The 21,296-nt window shown below is 36.5% G+C and overlaps 1 pseudogene; it reads left to right on the top strand.

The window, feature by feature from the left end:
• Nucleotides 1–2,537: 2,537 nt before the first annotated feature.
• LOC107854968 lies at nt 2,538–17,285 on the top strand (annotated as a pseudogene).
• The last annotated feature ends 4,011 nt before the right edge of the window (nt 17,286–21,296 follow it).

The following is a 21,296-nucleotide window of genomic DNA, read 5'->3' as shown; positions in this document are numbered from 1 at the left end:
AGTTTGAGACTCCAACCATTCAGTCTCTTAGTGTTGTCAATGAGTATCCTGATATATTCTCGGAAGATTTCCCAGGGGTACCTCCTGATAGAGAGATAGAATTCAAAATTGATCTTCTCCTTGATACATAACCTATTTCTATTCCTTCGTATCATATGGACCCCATAGAACTTGAGGAGTTGAAAAATCAACTCAAAGATCTTCTTGATAAGGGTTTTATAAGGCCCAGTATGTCTCCCTAGGGTGCACCCATTCTATTCATGCGAAAGAAAGATGGTTTATTGCACATGTGCATTGACTATCGACAGCTTAACAAGGTCACAGTCAAGAACAAGTACCCTCTTCCTAGAATTGATACTTTTATTTGATCAGCTGCAAAGTGCCAACTACTTTTTAAAAATAGATTTGAGACTCGATTATCACCAACTTAAAGTCAGAGAGTGTGATATTCTGAAGATGTCTTTCCATACTCGTTATGGTCATTTTGAATTCTTGTTCATGTTCTTTGGGCTAACTAATGCCCCAACAGCTTTATGGACCTCATGAATCGGGTATTTAAATTGTACCTAGATATGTTCATTATTGTGTTTATAGATGATATCCTTGTATATTCCCAAAGTGAAAACAACCATGCAGATCATCTTCAAATTATCTTACAGACCCTTAGGGATCAATAGTTATTTGCCAAATTTAGCAAGTGTGAATTTTTACTTTGGTCTATTGCCTTTCTGGGTCATATTATTTCTTTTGATGGTATTCGAGTTGATCCTCAAGAGGTAGAGACTGTGAAGAATTGGCCTAGAACCATTTCCCCATCTGATATTAGTAGTTTCTTAGGTCTAGCTGGCTACAACCATTATTTTGTCGAAGGTTTCTCTTCCATTGCTGTTCCTTTGACTCGGTTGACCCTAAAGAAGGTTAAATTCCAGTGGTCAGATTCTTGCGAGAAGAGTTTTCTGGAGTTGAAGACTTGACTCACTTCAGCCTCTGTGATGACCCTGCCTAATGGTGTAGATGATTTTGTGGTATATTGTGATGCTTCCAGAATTTGTTTGGGTTGTGTGTTGATGCAGAAGAGTAAGGTTATAGCCTATGCCTCCAGGCAGTTGAAACCTCATGAAAAGAATTATCCGACCCATGACCTCAAGTTAGCTGTAGTGGTTTTTTGCTTTAAAAATCTGGAGACACTATTTGTATGATGTTCATATTGATGTCTTTACGAATCACAAGAGTTTACAGTATGTGTTCACTCAGAGAGAGTTGAATCTTCGGCAGAGGCGATGGTTAGAATTACTGAAGGACTATGATATAAGTATGTTGTACCACTCGGGCAAGGCTAATGTAGTGGCAGATGCCCTTAGCAGATCATCCATGGGTATGTAGCACATATTGAGGAAGATAAGAGGGACTACGCCCTTGAAGTACTTCGTTTGGCTAGGTTAGGTGTTAGATTGCTTGACTCAGTTGAGGGTAATGTTTAGGTCCAAAGTAGTTCCGAATCTTCCCTAGTTTCCTAAGTGAAGGAGAAGCAGGATACGAATTCTCATTTAGTCGAACTAAAAGAATCAGTTAAAGACCAAAAGGTGGAGGTTTTCTCCCAAGGGGGAGACGGTGTATTAAGATTTCAGAATAGATTGTGTGTGCCTGATGTTGATGATCTGAGATGGAGAATTATGGCAGAGGCGCATGGTATTCTATTCATCCCGGTGCTACCAAGTTGTACCGTGATTTGTAGAAAATTTATTGGTGGAATGGTATAAAAAAGGATATAGCAAAGTTCGTAGAAAAGTATGCAACTTGCCAGCAGGTAAAGATAGAGCACCAAAGACTCGGTGGTGTGATGCAAGAATTTACATTCCTACTTGGAAGTGGGAAATGGTGAATATGGATTTCGTGATCGGTTTACCTCTCTCTCGTCATCATCATTATTCTATTTGGGTCATTGTAGACAGGTTAACTAAGTCAGAACATTTTCTGCCAGTGCATACATCTTTCACCACGGAGGACTATGCTAAGTTGTATATTCGGGAGTTAGTCAGGTTGCATGGAGTTCTATTTTCTATTATCTCCGATAGAGGTACTCAGTTTACTTCTCAGTTTTGGAGAGCCTTTTAGAAGGGTCTTGGCACCCAAGTTTATCTTAACTCCACTTTTCATCCGTAGACAGATGGTCAGGCTGAGAGGACTATCCAGACTTTGGAGGATATGTTGAGGGCCTGTGTTCTTGATTTCAAAGAAAGTTGAGATGAATATTTTCCATTGATTGAATTTGCTTATAACAATAGTTTTCATGCTAGTATTGGAATGACTCTGTTTGAAGCTTCGTATGGGAGAAGATGTAAATCGCCTATAGGTTGGTCAAAGCCGGTGAAGCTGTTGTGATTAGACCTGATGCTGTATTTAAGGCTATGGATAAAGTTAAGTTGATTCAGGAGAGATTGAAGATGGCCCAGAGTCGTCAGAAGACGTATGCAGATATGAGAAGAAGAGCTCTTGAGTTTGAAGTTGGTGATATGGTGCACTTGAAAATTTCACCTATGAAAGGGGTGAAAAGATTTGGAAGAAAAGGAAAGCTGAGTCCTAGATATGTTGGCCCTTATAGAGTTTTGAATCGTGTCGGGAAAGCAGCTTATAAGGTTGAGTTGCCTGCAGATTTGTCAGCTGTCCATCCTATGTTTCATGGTTCTATGCTCAAGAAGTACATTGGAGATTCTGTTGTTGTTGATCTGTCGGAAAGTTTTTATGTTCAAAATAGCCTTTCGTATGATGAAATCCCAGTTGAAATCCTAGATTATCAAGTCCGTAGACTAAGGAACAAAGAAGCTCCCTTGGTTAAAGTTCTGTGGCAAAATCAATCAGTAGAGGGTGCCACTTAGGAAACAGAAGTAGATATGCGATCTAGTTACCCTCATCTTTTCTCTGCGAGTCCAAATCAAGCTAAAGTTACTATTCCCCTAATTTAGTTTCCTCCTAATCTAATGTATTCAGCTATATGGTTATTCCCTCTATGATTCGTGCATTTGGTGAAGTACTAAAAAATTGAGAGTATAGTGACCCCTTTAATGTGAGTTGTTCCAGCTGGGCGTCCTCATTTTCTCTTGTTCTTGGCCTATTTTGCAACATTCGAGGACGAATGTATCCAAGGGAGAGATATTGTAATACCTCGATCGTTTCTTAAGTCTAAATCCATATTTTGAGTGGATATGTACGACTTCCAAAGTGATTGGTGTGTAAACCATGTTGTATTTCTCTAATTTCTACTTTTTGTCATATATAGCATTGAATAAGCTTTCCATCGATACCAATTTCATCAAAATCTGACATTGAACGAGGGAGTTATGGCCACTTTACTAAATGGCATCGGATCGCCGAGGTTTGATGGTCGACCTGGCGGACCTTCAGGTCCCGATGGACCGTCAAGTGCCCAGTTAACCCAAGGCAGTGACTCCTTTTTCAGGCCATCGTGCGACGGCCAAGTTGGTGGACCGTCAGTTTCCTGACGGATCGTCACTTCGACCGTCACATCGAGGCAGAACGTTTCAGTTTTGGCACTCGAGTGACGGACGATTTGGTGGACTGTCAGGAGACTTGAAGGACCGTCAGATTGACCGTCACAGGCCCCGATCAATGAATTTCGGCTTCTTCAAAAGGGAATTTTGGTCATTTTCTCCCCATATGGTCTTACATATATATATATATATATATCCTAGTAGAGAATAGCCATTCATTTTTCTCCTTTCCTTTTCCAAGAAACATCTAGAAATTAGGGTTTCTTCCAAAACCCAATAATTCAATCTTCTTCAAAGAAATTCAAGGATCTTCCATGGATTTCTCCAAGTTAATCGAGAATTAAGTTCCCCAAGTCAAGGGAATCAAGAATCTTTGTCTAAAAGTGTGAGAAAAAAGTTCCAAACAAGTTTCTACATCTCCAAAATTTTAATCCAAGGTATGTGAGGCTTGAACAAGAACACTCCTTTCGTTCTTGTGCCTAAAGATTTACTTTCTATTATTGATTTACATGATTTTGAAAGTGGGTTTACAACCCAAATTTCTTTATTTATGATTTATGAGATTTGAGTTGAATAAGTTTGTTATTTATGATTATTTCACCATCATATTTCTTAAATTGAGAATTTATTCCTTGAGTTGTATATTGTCATTACGTATTGATCATTTTCTAAGCGATTTGAGACAAGTGTCATGAGTTATGACTTTCTATGAGAAATTTGACTATTGAATATATATCGATATTTGAGATTGAAAGTCAAGAATGAGTCCTATGATGTTTACTTGAAGCTTTGATATTTGAAAATTATTCGAAAAGCAAATGTACTTGACGTTGAGGAAGATTGTGTTGAGTTGAGTCGGGTTAGGAATCCACAAGATGTTTATGATTTACAGAGGAGATATATATTTACGTTTTGGTCTCTAAAATGGACCCATGAGTTGATATTGATTAAGGTGGATTTCCTAACACATTCTGAGCTGAGTCTGGGAGGAGTATTTAGCACCGAGCGGGAAATATGGTATTTCTCCAAAACTACGTGCCATCGTAGGATTGATGTTGATAATTGTGGGCCAGAGGCCGAGTATGGGATTATGATAACGAGATTGAGGTTGTACTCCCTGGAAAGAGTACAACACCTCGCCAATGTGGGGTTCCCTTCTTAGAAGGGCAAAACGTTGGACTCCATGTGGCTCATATGGTGTAGTTATGTCGGTTATAAGAAACTCCCACGTCCATAATGATCTAAGTACCATAAGTTACTGAGTCACTCTAAGTCATGAGTCAAAGAGTTTGAGTTGAGTTAAATGATTTATGAGATTTATGAAGTATATGTTATTACTAATGACTTACTGAAATGATGTTTTAGATAACTCAAGGGAAGAGCGTTATTATTGTCAGCATGCATGATTTTCTTATACATTTGTGGTATTATTTAAAATATTGCATCCACCCCCACATACTCTGTACATTCCCAAGTACTGACTTCCATACATGATATAGGTTCAGGTGCTCAGTATCAGCAGCGACAGTGATCTTTGAGTACCTTTATCTATATTTCTGCGGTTGGTGAGTCCTCATGGTTCGAGGACTTGTGTCTCCGATTTTGTCTTGTTAAGAGATGTTTTTTTCAGTTCAGTACGACTCAGTTGGGGATCTGTCCCAATGGCTCCTCAGTCCTATGTAGTAGAGGTTTTGTCAGACTAGTATACTAGCGTGTACAGAGATTTCAGTATTTTATTTGTACAGGGTAGTATTACTTCGTATTTCAGTATGTTTATGACATGGTTATTCCTCTTTTTGTCTTAGCATGATTTGTGCTTTAATGAGTTCTGAAAGTGATGAAAGGCTTAGAGGGTTAGCTTGAGGCCACGTGTGGCCTTGAGCACCATGTGAAGTCTCGGGATAGGTTCTTAGGGCGTTACATTCTCTATCTATCTATCTATCTATGTTTTTTTTTTATGTATGCTTGAATCTGAAGCCATTTTATTTTTGTTTTTGTTTTTGGTGTTTTTTGCTAACCATCTGTGTATTTTGTTCTGAAGAGCTTGTATTTTTAAGTTTAATCGTTGTTACTTTTGTTATGCATATGTTTGAATCTAGATAGGAGGGTGTTGATGGTTGTTTGTAGTAGTACTAGTCTTATTTTTGTAGTGTCTCGCTTTTGATTTCTATCGTCATCTGTGTTTTGTTGTTGTTACTATTTTTTAAACTAGTAGTTATGTTTTCTTCATTGTCATTTTTTTCTCCCTTTCATATCTATTCTGATTTATTGTCCCCGAGTTGAGGACCTAGCGAAACAGCCTCTCTGCGCCTCATGGAAATAGTTAAGGTTTACGTATGTTGTAGCTATTGTTGTTGTGTTTGAATCTCTTCGGTTTTCTGGGATGTCTTTCTATTTAAAGTAGGATAGATGGATTGTTACTTTAATAAATTGTACGTACTTTTATTTGGAGTTATAAATAAAACAATTTTTTTCTCGTTGGGTTTGTGACATAAGCCATAAGGTATGTATGTTGTCTTTTTCCATCAGAATCAAATAGTTACTAGTGGAATCAGTAATGGCTTTTATTTAGTGTTTGTATGTATGTGTAATTACAAGTGGAAATTGTTTACAACCTGTTTGTTGTTTTTTGGTATTTGCGTGGTGTGATTTTAGGGAATGTTATCGCTGGGCTGAGACTTTGCGATGGTTCGATCAGGTGGTGCTGGATGAGCTGGGAAATGAGAGGACAAGTTCAACGTTAGACGAATATATATATACAGATAGCATTTTGTAATAGTAGTCTCTTGAGTTTGAACTGAGAGTCATTTTGTTATCCTTGATTTGGATGACAACAATCTATGAGATTTTATCATTTTGTGTTAAAATGAGTGTCCCATTAGAAGTACATGCATACAGATAGACAGGGGGTGACATTAGTGCCTTAACCTCTAATGTTAGAAAAACTATACAATGAATAGATCACACAGTACAAGCCTATAGCAAAAAATTGACTATGCATCTTGATTTTGAACTTTTTATGTATGAACCTTCAAAAGGCTTTTTGTAGATCTAGCTGTGGTTGGTGGACTACCTTGATGGCACATGGTCAGGTGTTGTTGTTTATGTCGATCACGCTAGAACTAAAATTCTTGATAGACCTTATGAAATGGTTAAAAGGAAACAGTTGAAGTCCAAAACGATGCTGAAATACATCCTAAATGGTGTCAAATTCCACCAAAGGTAATTCATGAGGAAGTTAAATCTATGCTGATTTGCTGTGATGGTGTGACTATTCAGGCAACAGTAGTTCTTGATGAAATAGGCTTCTCTAGATTATCTTGTTCAGTATGATAATCCTGGGTTTTAAGTAGCGTAAAATGGACTAACATCCCTTCCCTACCAGTAGGATGCCTTTCATGGATTCTAGAGATTTCCATCTTAATAATAATGTGAAGTTGAAGGAGAGAAGTATAAAATTTCCAACTTTTTTATATGCCATACCATTTTTGTCGAACAAAATATTTCTTGAAGAAACCCCCCCTTGTAGCTCGTCCTGGATTACGTATGGATGATATCCAAGAAAGAATTGTGGCTAGTGTGAGTGACTTGGGCATAAAAGTTAAGAGCATTGTGTAATTCCAATGGGATGCCCCCTTCCTGTAATACCTCAGAGAGCGGTCAGAATTGGTGGTAGAGATGGTATGGTACATCTTAAAACGGGTTATATGGTAGCAAGGACCCTGGCTGCAACTCCTGTCATTGCTAAAGCAATAATTCAGTACCTAGATTCAGAGAAAAACAGCTAGGTAATGAGTTATTGACATCGATCTGTTTGGAAAGATTTATGGACCATAGAAAGGAGACACCATAGAGAATTTCGTTGCGTTAATACAGATATTATTCTGAGGCTTGGTTTACTGCTACGAGAAGTTTTTTCAATGCCTTTTTGGATGTAGAACCTCATTATTGGCATGGTTTCTTGTCATCTTGGTTTGTTTCTTCCTGAACTTGTATTATTCGGGCTGCCCCTTTTCTCTTATGCTTCAAATACTTATAGAATAGACATAATGACAAAGGGAACTCCTCCGAACTATGATTAACATTTTTTTACAGGATACAAATTTCTTTTTTTTTTTACTTTTTCAACACAGGATACAGAATGACATATCAGGAATCTTGTTCAATAATACATCACATGTGTCACTATATATACTGTGTTGGTTTTAATAGAGATGAGTTAGAGAAGAACGTAGAGAAGTTTATTTACCCTTTGTGGTAAAACTACATGTCTTATTGATCATCAACTCCTCCTTAATTAGTAACCAAAAATAAGTTAAACTTACCATAAAAAAAACAACCTATTTGCTACCAAAAATAACAGAAATAACTAATCAGTTTCCTACCAAAAATAGAAATTCCAACTTGACTAGGAGTTGTATGTAAAAAGAGTTGGAGAAAAATAAAAAATAAATCACGTGCATTATTTATTAAAGAAACTTTTAACACTCCTCCTTTCTTTAGGAATTGCAAAATTCTGGTCTTCTATCTTAGGATCTCCACACTTGATAATCAAAAGAGATCTTGCGAATAAATCTGCGTATTCATCTTTTGGCTAGTAGTGAACTGATACAAGTACGACCACGAAGATGGACGCATGTGAGAGTGTGATGAGCCCGAGACTTGAAATCTGTGAGTGAAGGACTTAAAACACATCAAGCCGACCCTAATCTCACACTTGAAGTGTAAATAGGAGATTTGGAACACAACAAGGCAGCCCTTAAATACACTTGAAGGGTGCCTAGTTCTTAAAGGGCATTTTGGATATTTTAGCTTCTATTTTGTAATAGCCATATAAATAACACTTTCGGGTTTCATTAGTTAGATTTTGATGAATATGAAAGTGTACACTCAGAAACATTTCTCTTGAGAGAAAGGCCCTCCTTGGACGAAATTGTAACTAGGTTTCAACTTGAGTGTGGAATCACTCGTGTTGGATTTGAGCTTGGAAACGTTGGATGCTTGGGAGATCGAGGTCCCTCTTGTGCCAACGTAAGAGATAGGTTAATTTTTGTGTGTAGTGTTAAGGGTCCAAGAGTTGAATAGGCTCTTGGGTTCTTAAGATTACATCTTCATGTAGTCTATCTATCTATCTATCCTTTGTTTTATTGTAATCGTTGTTTCTTGTTCTTGTTAAAGTAACTCGTGAGGTGTATTATTTTTACCACATTGTTGTTATTCTTCTTTTCTTCATATTGTTACTGTAAAAATCTAGTTTAGGTGGCTGTTTAGGTGTTGAAACACACCCCTATCTCGTGTATTGTTGTTCTTGTTTGTGAATCCGAGTGAGGTCATCAAAAGGGTCCTCGGTTCTTTGATCTTGTGGACTGATTTTGGTGTTTATTTCGTGCTGTCTAGTATTTCTTGTATCATTTGGTATCAGAGCATGGATTGATCGTGTCCCCACAAGATCAATCTTGGGCTCGTAAACTTGAAAATAAAAATAAAATTGTTGAAAAACTAAAAATTTCAGAAAAAGGTGCAATCTGTCCATTTTTGTTCTTGGCCGAGAAAGTTTAAATTGTTGTTGTTGTTGTATTGTCCGAGATTATGGTGTCTAGATCTAGGTGTCTTTTCTTTGTTTTGTTGTTTCTTGTGTTAGTTTTGTTCTTCACTAACACTTGAGTCTAGATCTAGATTTGAGCTTGAACTTGTTGAAAGTTGTGGTTGTGAACAAAGTGAGTCCGATTGGATGTTGTTGTTGTTCTAGCCTTGAACGAGTTGAAGGCCTTGTGTTGTGGTGTTTTTGTAGATCTTGAAAGGTTGTTGTTGTGTTCTTGTTGTTCATCACAACCTTCATCTTTTGTAAAATCAAAAACACAAAACAAAAGGGGACTTAGCCGATTGTTGTTGTTATCCTTGTGGTCTTTGCCGTGAGATTGTTGTCACGACCCAAACTGGGGTACTGGCCGTGACGAGCTTCCCAAACCATGAACTCCCGGGCGCCCTCCTATATCTGGTAATCATGCACAATATTAACAATACCATAAGAGAAATGCGGAAGTAAACAAACGAAATGATGGTCATGGTCTGAGTTCAATTTAACAACACAAAATGTGATCAATAGGTGTCTAGACAACATCCAATCTGCGAAATCTCTAATACATCAAAATATAATAACTTATTTAAAACTGGGTCAAGGTCACCAGTCAGACCCGAAACCAAAATGAAATAATAATGTTCTAAAAATAGGCATTCCGAAATAAAGAAGGCTCACCAACTGCACACTTACGGCTTAGCGGGACCTTTGGACTTAGCCTCAAACCCTAAAATATAAGGGGTCAATACAAACGTACTGGTATGCAGAGTAATCCAAAATAATGTACTTTTATATATAACATAAGTGAGAGCATTTCATAAACCGTTATGCATGAAATAACTTAAAATAATTTTGTCAATGAAATTCCTTTCTTTGTGTTACTTCTGAGCTAAGTAGTACACCCTAATATATCTGAAAGTATCCCACGGGCAATATGGAATCTGCCCATAACTCGGCGGCCAATCCTCTAATCCAAGTTTTCTACAAGGATTGGAGTATCTGAATCTGATATGCCACAGGGAACTAGGCCAGCGTATAATCCCTCTTTGGGGACAACATAAACCCATATCGGCAAAACATAATTTCGGGCAATGAATTGTATGACTCATGCCTACTTTGGGTAACCACATAACTCTCTTTGTGCCCATTTTTAACCTTTTCTAAATATGCATTTTCTGAATTCAAAATCTAAAATCTGAAATGAAATCTGTATTCTGTTCTAAGTTTATCATGACCTTATTTGTTGTGGTATCATCATACCAAGACTTACAAGTCATATTTTGAGCCATAAAATATCATGTTACAGTCTCTTCATTCAAAACATAAGGTTTGGACCACCATATATTTCAAATAGTTCAAGAGAATTCATACTTCAAAACATGTGTCAACTTATGCAAAGAATCTCTCTTTTCAATATTTCAACAAACATGTGGCGGTCAGGTATTTTTGAAAAATCATGCAATTATTTTATTATATGTCTTCAACATTTATCAATATGTAAAACCCCCTCTCATCAATTTAAAATCAATCTTAAATCATTCAACAATAGTCAAGAACATTGATACCATGCTTCTAAATATAATGTTTTTCAATTTGTAACATGAGAAAATTAAGAGGTGTTGCAACATAAGAGGGAGTGTAAATAGTCATTCTCTCAATTCAATTATCAACTTTAAATGGATACATACATATATATAAACAAAAATAAATTTTCTTTAAGGGAAGGCCTCAAGATCAGAACAATAGATCAAAAGGATTCACAATGCACAATTGTAAATTTAATTCAAAACCCCTTTATAAATTCATGATTTCTAAAACTTTAAACCTTATTCAAAGTGTTTTCAATAAGATCATGTAATTTAGGAAAACCCCATGTACCTTGTATTGCAAGGTTTAAAGGGTAAACTAGAATCTTGATTTGTTCCTTGGAAAACTTGGACTTAAAGGTTGATTCTTGACTTCTTCTTCTTGGAGGAAACCCTAGATTGATCTTATTTTTGAGAGTGAAGAGAGATTTTTGATGATGTATAACTGATGAGAATAGACTAATAACGTGTTTAGGGTGTAATTAAATCCATTGAGGAGGTTTCCTGAAGAGGAAAAGTACCAAAACAATCCTTTAAAAAAATCACATTTTTGCACTTTGGATCTCCCGATGGCCGACTTGACAGACCGTCGGGATGGGGAAGGACCATACCCTGAATCGTCGAACAATTTCTAGTGACTGAGTCACTATTTTTGGGGCGACAAGCCCCGCGACGGACCGTCGGCCTGGCCGTCGCTCCTTAGACAACCTGATACCTTACTATAAAACAGGCATAATGTTTTACCCCATTATTGGATTAATTCAAAACAGATGGCATTGGAAAGATAACTCAAAGACCTTTCATTTGATATATAACAAACTCTTTAATTCTTTATATACAAAAAGTTATGGTTGATTAAAGTTGACCCAAGTTTAAACGCTCACCAAAACTCAATCGATAGGAAGACTTTCAACTCGTGCTTAAGTTAAGGGACCTGTATGATCTAAATTCATGCTAAACTAGATTTCCACTCTACATAATTTATTAACATACTAAATTTTCATAATATTTATGGCTTTTGGAACATTTACGCGTAGGAACAACGGTTTACGTTCTAGCCCAAAAATGTAGGTTGTTACAATTGTTGACCTTATTATGGTGAACTTGTTGTTGTTTACGTTCTAGCCCAAAAATGTAGGTTGTTACAATTGTTGACCTTATTATGGTGAACTTGTTGTTGTTCTTGGGAGATTTATGTTGGTTGTTATTATTGTGGTTGTTGTGTTCTTGAATTTCTTCATCATATTCATCACCTTGTTAACATTAATGTGAACTTTAGATCTTAGAAAGGTGAAAGACAAGGTGTAGTACTTGTTAATTCTTGAAAGACCCTCAACCAACCAAGACATATCAATCACGTTTCAACTACTTTCTAACACTTTTTCATGATTTAAGTATCCATGTTATAAGGAGAAATACAAGAAAAAGTCAAGTCTTGAAAATTGAAAATTGAAAAAGGCTACAAGACTTATTTTTTCCCTCTTAAAATAAAATTCCACCAATCCAAATTAAATTTTTGACCAATAAATGAACATTTGAGAATAACCATTCATTAGAAAGACCGCAACCAATACGTGGCTACCACTTCATCAAGTTACTATTTATGCAACAAATTTTGGCTCAAATTTCAGATTTCGTAGTTTCTGTTTGTTGTTCCTTAGTTTCAATTTTGTTGGTTCTAATACTAATTGGTAAACTAGTACCTATCTACTAGATTGTTAGTTAGTCTTTGTGTCTGTTCATTCATGTTAAGCATTTGTTGTGTGATTTTCTCTTTTGTGAATTTGTTGTATCTTGTTGGTTTAAGTCCATAAACAAACTTTCTTTGAGTCAACTCAAATGAAAGTCTATTCTGGGAAAGAGTAGACTCGACCCCCAATCACTCACTAAGTAGAAACTGGCTTTTAACACTTGCGAAACCAAGTGTGAGGTAAAACTGAGAGTGAAAGTGTGGTCAGGCTCTTTTTGAACTAACTAGTTGTTTTCTTTTGTTTGTTGTTGTCTTTTGTTAGGTACCATAGATGACCATAATTTCTATGCCACATTTGATTGCATCGATGACAATCTTGAAGATATGAAATGACACGTTGAAATTATACGCCAACTGTTGACCAAACGCTTCCCTCAAAATCGAATTATCCAAACACCTTGCGATGAAAGATTCTCGAAGGAAGTTGCTGCCCAAGCTTGTGAAGGACTTTCACACCGAGGTAAATATGAACATACTCATGAACTTCAAGGTAAAATAACTAAGTCTTACACTTTGGTGCATATGAATGATGATCGTGTCACTAATAAGCCATTGAGTATGAGTAGTAGTTTACCTACATATGAGTATATTGATTCCTTACCTCTTGTGGATGATGTACATATTTTGCGAGTGGATACACTAGTTGATCCTATAAATGACCGAATTCACTCTTCTAGTAAGATCGATTTGTGTCCACCTAGTGTTGAAGCTATTATGTTGAATAAAAGTACATCGTCGTGTGAAAATTGTATTGACCAACTTGTGTGTAAAACTTGCCAACCAATTGAGAATATGTGTGATGTGATTAATAAATCTCAAGTGAGTGAAGAATTTGAAGATGCTGGTCAAGGAAATAAGAGTGAGCCCATGAGCTTGTCTTGTGGTGTAGATGCTAATGTTTGTTTGGCTCATTGGGATGATCATGTGAAACATCTTTGAAACTTGATGCTGAACTTATAGAGAGTGAACTTGCTTATCCCAAATCTTTCCGAAGGGTAGATCTTTCTCTTTTTAGGTACAATGTCTTATTTGAAGATATTTTAATCACTCCTAAGGAACCTAGTAGTATGAGTGAAGTTGATAGAATAGCTTGTCTTGGAGGCTATAGCCTATATGCCAACCCATTATGGTGTGACAACATTCCTCCTCAAGGCGGAAATCTCTTCTTGGAAGATGAAAGTACACTCACGGGCAAGGAATGTGTAGTCTCAAAAATGACTTCTTTTTCTTTTTTGTGTGGCTTTCCCTAGGACACCATAATAGAAGTAGACTTTAGTACCACCATTTTATACTCTCTCTTTTCTTGTGATGATATGTATGATAATGTAGAGAGTAAACTATGTAGTTGTGGTAAAGGCTACGGGAAATGGGAGTGTTGTCTAGACCCGTGTCTATGGCCCCTCTTCCCATTTGATCCCAGTGCAATCTTAGGGTGGGAAAGATTTACTCTCGGCTTAGGTGCATTTCTTTTTTATTTTTATCATATCCAAGTCCTTGATGAATTTTTTTACTAACCCTAACCCTTATGCCATGAGGAAATGTACTTGTTTGTCTTTCTTTGATTTCCAAGGCATGGATTCGAGGTCGAATCCTTTTTAAAGAGGGGAGGATGATACAAGTACAACCACAAAGATGGACGCATGTGAGAGTGTGATGAGCCCGAGACTTGGAGTGTGCGAGTGAAGGACTTGAAACACACCAAAGCTACCCTAATCTCACACTTGAAGTGTAAAGAGGAGCCTTGGAACAAAACAAGGTAGCCCCTAAATACACTTGAAGGGCGCCTAGCTCTTAAAGGGTATTTTGAATATTTTTAGCTTCTATTTTGTAATAGCTATATAAAGAACACTTTAGGGTTTCATTAGTTAGATTTTGATGAATATTAAAGTGTAACACTTAGAAATATTTCTCTTGAGAGAAATGCCCTCCTTGGATGAAATTGTAACTAGGTTTCAACTTGGGTGTGGAGTCACTAGTTTTGGATTCGAGCTTGGAAACGTTGGATGCTTAGGAGATCAAGGTCCTTCTTGTGCCAACGTAAGAGATAGGTGAATTATTGTGCGTAGCGTTAAGGCTCCAAGAGTGGAATAGACTCTTGGGTTCTTACGATTACATCTTCATGTAGTCTATTTATCTATCCTTTGTTTTGTTGTAATCGTTGTTTCTTGTTCTTGTTAAAGTAACTGGTGAGGTGTCCTGTTGTTACCACATTATTGTTGTTCATATTGTCTTCATATTGTTGTTGTAAAAATCTATTTTGGGTGGCTTTTTAGGTGTTGAACCACACCCCTATCTCGTGAATTGTTGTTCTTGTTTGTGAATCTGAGTGTGGTCATCAAAAGGGTCCTCGGTTCTTTGAACTTATGGACTGATTTTGGTGTTTGTTTCGTGCTTCTTAGTCTTTCTTGTATCATGAACTAAATTTACTTCTCGTTTTGAATGCAATCCTTAAATATTAAATTCTTTTGGCATGTCTTCCTCCTTAGTTTGCATATTGAAAGCTCCTTTAAACCTAGCAGGTTCACATATTTCTTGTGCTTTTTTCAATTAGAGGATCATCTTCTAATTTTTTCAGCCCATGTTCTTTTTCATGTTCTACAAAAACATCTCTCACAAATAAGAAATGCTTACCTCTCATTTTTAATGTTTAAAACTTCTTTTCCAGCACCATCATTGATGAAATAATTGTTACCCTCAAAGGATACTTTATCTCCTTTTTCTACCAATTTATAAATACTCAACAAGTTTTGATCAATATCAGTTACATAAAGAACATCTGAAATTATTTAATTGCCTGAACTTGTTTTGATGACAACAGTTCCTTTTCTAAGAATGTGATCACCATTTATGATCTTAACTTTGGACCTTTCAGTAGGCTTTAATTCTATAAACAAACTCTTGTTATAAGTCATGTGGTTGGGGCAACCACTATCAATCAACCAAAAATTTGTTCAAAGACGTAAAGTGCATCAAGTGCAATCAACTTGGCCATGAAGCAGTGATTTGCAAGAGCAAATTCAAGAACCATTCTTTACATGGTATCAACAAATCTTTGTTCACCGATGTTGGCCCCCCATATTTTATCGTCCACGCTCCTGTTAACGAGGTCTGGGCATGCGGGGGAGTGTTAAGTATCCTTATATGTAATTGGGCAATCCCTCCCCTCACGAGCTAGATTTTGAGGTTGAGTTAGGCCCAAGATTTGTTCTTTAACATAGTGCACTCTTTTTTGTTTCAAAATAATTGTCATCGTAACTATTCTTCTATTCTCATTTCCAGCGTTGTTACTCATTGTTGTGTTTGCCATTTTACTTTTTATTCTCGTTTCTTCCTCTTTCAATAACCAAGGGGCACGCTGCTAATGAGAACACTGTCGTGATGTAAGAGTTTTCTGTGGGCAGAATGTTTAGTGGTCTCTAAAATTACAAGTGAACAGAATTATGTGTTGAGAAACTTTTTCCTTTCGTTATGTCTCTGTATGAAGACTCACTACCTGTATGTTCATGTTTATATACACAAGTAAAATTGCTAGTTTGTGAAAGTATAGTTGCAGCTCTAGCATGAGTTGTATGTACTAAATATACATATAACTAAGTGAATAGTTTGTGAAAGTATAGTTGCAGCCCTAGCATGAGTTGTATGTACTAAATATACATATAACTAAGTGAAAAACAGGGGGAATTTATATACTAATATAACTTGTTGAGTTCTGATATCTTGTTGTCTTTCCCTCTCCTAGCCTTCTTTATCTCTCATTCTCAAGCCAAAATTATTCTTACAAATAAAGGAAAATTTAGGATTTAAATATGATGGGTTCGACCTTTACATTTCTTAGCATTGATTTTCGAGTCCATCTCTAGATTAAGATTATTTCAGATACACTATCATCTTTTTCATTTGTATGTTGTTGATTTTTTTTTTTTTTTTTTTGTAGTCACCACATATGGTAAATGAATTAGGAGATTTTGAATTTAGTTTGAAAGATACTCCTGTACTTCTCCCCGACATTCGAAGGCAGGGTCAAATGTGGAAGTATATAAGAGTAGTTATACTTTTTAAATTGGATATACTATAATAAGTTATATAATTTGATTGTATTTTGTGTTTCAATTTTGAAGATATATGTTATGCATATAGTACGACAGAAGCTATATCGTCTTTGTTTGCAAGAGAATACGGTGAACCACCTGTTGAACAGTCGACCCAACAAATTGCTGACCAAATGCCAAGAAACTTCAATTATGAACAAAAGGGCAAAAAAAGAGATAAAATTCGTGGGTGTTATTATGGCTCCCATTTTGATGCTCTTTACTATGCAGCGAACGTTGGTTTGTTTGAAGACAATGTATCCCAAAGAGAGACAAGCTGGGAAGTTGATTTTCCTAATCCCCTTCCAAATAAGGCTTTTTTTTTTTTCAAAAATATTTTAGATAGAAAAAGTATATTTTTATAGTAGAAATTTTTTTATTTTATTTGTTTGGCTAACACATGGTAGGAGGTGAAATATAAAATTTCATTTGCCACTCAGGTCCGTACGGAAAATATTGATGAAGAATGGAAAAGGGAGGGTTTTGAGGACTTGGTCATGGAAAAACACATATATAGTGTTGGAGCACCAACCTATTGTTGGTGCAATTAGGGTGTATGAGAATTTCTTGCATTTCAAAGGAAAGGTATATATTTGATTTTCAAAAGAAAATGACTTAGTTCTTAATATTGTAAAGATTTACTTTTAGCTAATTAAGATTGTAGTTTTTTTGTAGGAAGTTTATATGGGACCTATTGGAGATGAAGCTTCTATTGATGAGTTACATCATGGAGGTCACTCTATTCTAGTCATAGGATGGGGAATTAAAGAATGAGGTGGAATATTTTGTAGCTAAGAATCAATGGGGTGATGATTGGGGAGATATATTAACTATCTTTATTTACCTCTTGTTACTAGTTGTTATAATTTGAATAAGTCTCTAATGTTTGGAGCATATTTAGGAATAGTTAGCTTCAGTTAATTAGTTGTAGATAATGTGCAGATAGTGGAGTTAGCAAATAGTTAGCTTTAGTTAGTTAGTTGTAGATAATGTGTAGATAGTGGCCTGCACTTTAGGTCCAGTTAGTTGTATGTTGTGTATTTAAAAACTTGTTGCCAGAGTTAATAGAATTATCCTTTCGATCTCCTTCTCTGAATCTTTATATGGTATCAGAGACCCATAAGCTCCACCGAGTCAGATCCATTTCATTCTCCTTAATCTTTCTCATATATGGATCTAGTAAAAGATGCTACTGATGCCAGTGGTTCTGCATTTTCTACCACTACTCATGTGGTACAATTTAATCCCGTCGCTCAATTACCTATTAAACTACAAGGTAACCTCAACTTCTCAACATGGAAAACACAACTTGTAATGCTACTAAATGGGCATCAACTCATGGGACATCTTTATGGAACCACAATTTCTCCATCACCTACTATTACCCAAAATGGTCTTACTGTACCAAATCCCAGTTATTAGATCTGGTTCACTCAGGATCAATTGATCCAACAAGCAATAATGGCATCGGTCGATCCTATAATTTCTCCAACTATTGCAGTAGCACTATCTGCTAACAAAGCATGGGAAATCCTTCACGTAGCCTATGCCAACAAAATCCATACTCGCATCTCCAGCTTGTGAGATCAACTACAAAACACCAAGAAGACTTCCAAAACCATTGCAGAACACTTGCAGGAGGTTCGTTCCCTCTCTGATGCTCTTAAAGTTGCTGGTTCACCTGTCAATGATGATGAACTTATTGTCAAAATTTTAAGTAGCCTTGGCCCCGAGTATCATGAAATCTCTGCTGCGATACGAGCATGAGACTCTCCTTTGAGCTTTGAATAATTATTTCACAAGATCACAGATCATGAGCATTTCCTAAAGCATCAAGATCTGGAAAAACCATCTATGATCACAACTGCTATTGCTTAGAAGTCCAAATGCCTCCGCAATTTAGTAGGAACAATCCCCGCTTCAACAATCAGCCATGAAAACCATCTCAGTCTCGACAATGGAATTCCAACAATCAACAATCAAATCCCAACAATCAGCAAAACAGGTGAAAATCTAAGCAATCTGTCAAATGTCAATTGTGCCAAAAGTTTGGTCACATGGTAGATGTTTGTCGCTCTAAGTCACACAATCATTTTGAAGATAAGGGTAACTTTTCATCTGGGCAACAATCATCTAGAAACTCTTGGGTTTTACACTCTGGAGAAACTTACCATGTCACTGCCGAACCTCGTAACCTTGAAGAGTATACCAACTGAAAAAATCTCTATGGGTGACGGTAAAACCATTCCCATCACTCATACTGGTTCATCTTTAATTCAGGCATCTAATTATGCTTTTAGGATTTCTGATCCACTTTGTGCTCCATTAATAAAAAAGAATCTCATATCTATTGCTAAGTTTTGTCAAAATAACCTCACGTCTATTGAATTTTTTTCTTTTACTTTTGTTATGAAGGACTTGTATACTTTGAAGCCACTAGTACAAGGATGGAACAAAAATGGACCATATGAGTGGCTATGTTTGCCATCCAGGAAACCCTCCATTCACTTTGCCTCCATAAAATCCCCACTTCAACTTTGGCATTGTCGATTGGGTCATCCCTACTCTATAATTTTAAATTTTATTTTGAGGAAATTTTCTTTACCTGTTGTTGCAAGCAAAGAAAAGTTTGAACTTTGTAATGCTTGTTCTTCTAATTAAGTTTATCATTTGCTATTCCAACGACTCAGTTTGTCTAGTAATTTTCCTCTCCAAATTATCTTTAGTGATTTATGGGGACCATCACCCATTTATCACTCGACAATAAGTAATATTATTGGATTTTTGTTGATTAGTATACCAAATATACTTGGTTGTATACACTTAAAAATAAAAGTGAGGTTACGTCAATATTTCCAAGGTTTTATCCTTTAGTAGAAAATTTCTTCAAAACAAAAATTTCTTCAATTTATACAGATGGAGGGGGTGAGTTCATCAATCTTCATCCCTATCTTAAAAAACATGGCATTGAGAACTTAAGTTCTCCTCCCTACACACCACAACATGTTGCCATAGCTGAACGTTGACATCATCATATTCTTGAAAGTGCTAAAACCCTTCTTCATGAAGCAGTCTTACCCTCTGAACACTGGTCTTTTGCCTTTCAATATGAAGTCTACCTTATTAACCGACTTCCCACTCCTATCCTCAATAATGAGTCACCCTACCAAACATTATTTGGTCGATCTCCTGACTATCACACCCTAAAAGTTTTTGGTTGTCTTTGTTACCCATGGCTTAAACCTTATACCAAAAATAAACTTGAACCTCGGTCAACCCGTGTCTGTATTTAGGTATCTCTCAGGCTCACCATGCTCACATGGCTTTGACCCCGTCCATTCATAAATTTTCATAAGTCGTGATGTTTAATATTTTGAAAATGAATTTCCTTTTAAATAATTGTTTATCCATTTACGAAAATATACTTCCCAATTAAGTTGGGAAGTTATTGGCTCTAAAGAGGACAGTCCAACAACAATTCAATATACTCCTCTCTATTCCATCCCTTATTCTAGTCTATGTAGAGTCCAACCCCTACACTAATACCTATTGCCCTGGTAATGCTCATTCCAACAGCAATGGCCAAGTACCAGTAGATATCAGGTAATACACATCTCCCTGTTTCTTCTTCTAATCAACTTCTTACCGCTTCTCCTCTTGTGTATGACATTGCTACACCTATGACTCTACTCACATACCAAAGATGAAAAACCACAAACCTGTAATCCCACCAACCAATCCCAACCACCAGTGAAGCCACTCCTCTACCCCTGCCACCTCAACAAAGCTCAAATCCCACAAACCAATTACTTGATCCCTCTCCTTCAATACATGCTGCCCTGATTGCACCACCATTTTCAAATCGTATTATCACTTGATCTCAGAATAGTATCTTGAAGACTAAAAGAAAACTTTCTTTTCTGACCCATTTGACACCTACGCCTGTATCTTTCATACAAACTGATACAAGCAACGAAAGTAGAATATGACGCTTTAATAAAAAACCAAACTTGGAAACTCATGCCACGAAACATGTCAACAAATGTTGTGGATTGCAAATGGCTGTATAGGATCAAGAGAAAAAAAGATGGTTCTATAAATCGTTTCAAAGCTCGTCTAGTTGCAAAAGGATTTACGCAAATAGCTTTGATTTTTATGAGACATTCAGTCCTGTTGTCAAACCGACAACTGTGAGATTGGTGCCATCTATAGCCGTGCAACACAATTAGACAATTCATCACCTTGATGTCAATAATGCTTTCCTACAAGTAAAATTGGATAAAAAAGTTTTTATGTCTCAACCCTGAGGATTTATTAATCCCCAATTTCCAACTCATGTCTGCAAACTGAAGATGGCTATCTATGGCCTCAAACAAGCCCCCCAGGCTTGGTATAATGCTCTGCATGAACATTTACTGAAAATGTGCTTTGTCAGAACAGAATCAAACACCTCTTTATTTGTATGAAAGCATTTGTCTGTAACCATTTCTATGCTTGTCTATGTTGAAGACATCATAATCACCGGAAACCATCCACACATGACTAAATTTGTCATTAATTCTTTGGTAGAAAGATTTTAATTGAAGGATCTTGGCTATCTAAACTGCTTCTCGGGTGTTGATGTTAAGCAAGTACCAGATGGTCTCATTCTTTCTCAATCAAAATACATTTTGGAAATTCTTTCTGAACTAGATATGGACAATTGTAAAGGTGTTTCCACTCCCATGTGTTCCAGTGTACCCCTTTGGGTACCTGATGGTTCACCACCAACTAATGCCATGCACT

Source organism: Capsicum annuum, unplaced genomic scaffold, assembly GCF_002878395.1.
Source record: "Capsicum annuum cultivar UCD-10X-F1 unplaced genomic scaffold, UCD10Xv1.1 ctg2808, whole genome shotgun sequence".
Lineage (NCBI taxonomy): Eukaryota > Viridiplantae > Streptophyta > Magnoliopsida > Solanales > Solanaceae > Capsicum > Capsicum annuum.
This window is presented reverse-complemented; position numbering and strand designations above follow the sequence as displayed.